We start from the raw sequence: 2,614 nt of genomic DNA, 5'->3' as shown, positions 1-2,614 counted from the left end.
ACCTAGTGTCCTTCACTTCTTTGATCTGTGGTCGTCCATTATTTCGTTAGATTCCGTTGACCTGGCTCATTTTTAAGACCTCTATTGAGGTCAAGGTCAGGTAAAGTGTTTTAATTCCTTTTATATAGATTTACGGGTTTTTATTTGTGTTCAATATGTCTCTTAGTTAGTATTGGACTCATGGTGTTATTATATTCGTTGTCATTGATGTTATTGTTATTATTGTTTATTAATGCTGTTGTTTTTCTTGCTGTTTTGTCGATTCACAAGTATCTTTTAATATGTTCCTATGGGCCGTGATGCTGTTATTAGTTTCATGATATTCAGTATTGATTTCTTTTGTATTATTTTTTTATCATTATCATCATTTTAAGAATTACCAATATTATTTTTTGAAATATTTCATCTTTGTCACTATCACCATCATCCATAAATTCTCCCAAGTTACATTACAGTCCCTCATTCCCCAATCCCTCCATTCCCCAATCCTCTATTCTCCTAACCCTCAATCCCCCCAATCCCCCAATCCCTTTATTCCCCAAACCCTCTATTCCCCAATCCTTCTAATCCCCAATCTCGTCTATTCCCCAATCGCTCTATTCCCCAGTCCCTCTATTCCCCAAACCCTTTATTCCTCAATCTTTCTATTCCCCAGTCTCTCTATTCTCCAATCTCTCTTCCCCAGTCCCACTATTCCTCAATCCCTCAATGCCCCAGTCCCACTATTCCCCAATCCCTCTATGCCCCAATCCCTCTGATCCCCAGTCCCTCTATTACCCAATTCCTCTATTTCCCAATCACTCTATTCCTCAATCCTTCTATTCTCCAGTCCCTCTGTTCTCCAATCCCTCTATTCTCCAATCCCTCTATTCCCCAATCTCTCTATTCCTCAATCCTTCTATTCCCTAGTCCCTTTATTCCCCAATCCCTCTAATCCCCAATCCCTTTATTCCCCAATCCCTCAATTCCTCTATTTCCCAATCACTCTATTCCTCAATCCTTCTATTCTCCAGTCCCTCTGTTCTCCAATCCCTCTATTCTCCAATCCCTCTATTCCTCAATCTCTCTATTCCTCAATCCTTCTATTCCCTAGTCCCTTTATTCCCCAATCCCTCTAATCCCCAATCCCTTTATTCCCCAATCCCTCTAATCCCCAATCCCTTTATTCCCCAATCCCTTTATTCCCCGATCCCTCTAATCCCCAATCTCGTCGATTCCCTGACCCTAATCCCATTTTCCAATAACTGTTCCATGGCAGAGCCAAAACTTTCGTTGTAGGGTACAAAAGAAACCGTATTCTAGATTTTTATATACTTTTTTCATTTGCTTTGCGTTAAACCTGCATTCATTATATTATCATAATTTATTATAATTTATTTTTTTTCTTTATCTCCTGTGCTGACTTGGTTACTTTCCTTGTTGGAACCCTTGGGCTTGTAACGTCTTCCTTTCCAAGGAGAGTAGAGACTTAATCGCTACAATCGTTATCTAAATAATTGGCTCTTTTATTACATAAGTAACCAGTCAGTCAGGAAATAACCTGGAAAGAAAAATATGTCCGATTAAGCCAAACGGTCCCTTCACACGAGTGGATTAATGCTACCCGGTTTTGTTCTCGTGGATGAGAAAACAAAGAAGATCAATGTGGCCCTCTATAGGCTACTGGTGGCCGCTCGGAAGAATTTTCGAGCGGTAGTGATTTACTAGCCTTTTGCACAGCTAACCCGCGCGGTTCCAGTATAGCTGCTCATAGAAACTACGAGGCAGCTCTTGGAAACCCTATTTTGTGAAGACATGCCTCCTAACGAGCGGAAATATTTCTGCGCGGAAAAAATTGCTCGTATGAAGCGAGCCTAACTCAATAAGTAACGAGCTCTTGCAACGATTCGATCACGAAAGAAAAATCGGTCTGATTAAGCCAATAGCCAAAACTTGATATCACCAATTAAATTTACTAGTTATTTTCCAGCGTAGTATAATTACTCTGTGTTTTATTGCCGTGTTGTTCTGTGGCCGATTTAAAACTGATGCAGATTTCACGGGGATATAAATATGAAAGATGCCAAAGCAATGGAGATGGTAATTCTCTCGTATCGCTGCCACATGGGATTGGTGTTAGGCTGACGGATCAATGGCAGTTGAATATTAATTTCCCACAATTGCTTTTTGGATTTCCGGTCGAGCTCTGTCTCTTGGGTTTATTAATTATGTTAGTATCCTGTCATGTTCATCACACACACACACACACACACACACACACTAACCTATCCATGCCTAGTATCATTTCTCTCACAGGCGGTCTAGTAACACCCGACAAACAATGTTTTCTTACTTACACTCCGAGCACCCTAGTTATCTTCGGCTGATATGCTTTGGAACTCTTTTTCTCATCTCTGTTTTCCCCAACGAATAATAACACCCCTATGTTTCTCTTTTTCAGCTTAACGTGTTTTCCTTAGCTCATGGACTAGATAAACTGACATTGGGTTGCCCGCAGCATTGGCCTCTCCTGTTTCAAGATTAAAAGGGTATTTTGATAGCTGCCCCAACTCTAACTCATTGATCATTAACTTTTTCTAAAAAAAAAAAAAAAAAAAAAAAATGGGCGCTCAAA

Source organism: Palaemon carinicauda, chromosome 29 (genome assembly GCF_036898095.1).
Source record: "Palaemon carinicauda isolate YSFRI2023 chromosome 29, ASM3689809v2, whole genome shotgun sequence".
In the NCBI taxonomy this organism is placed as follows: Eukaryota; Metazoa; Arthropoda; class Malacostraca; order Decapoda; family Palaemonidae; genus Palaemon; species Palaemon carinicauda.
This window is presented reverse-complemented; position numbering follows the sequence as displayed.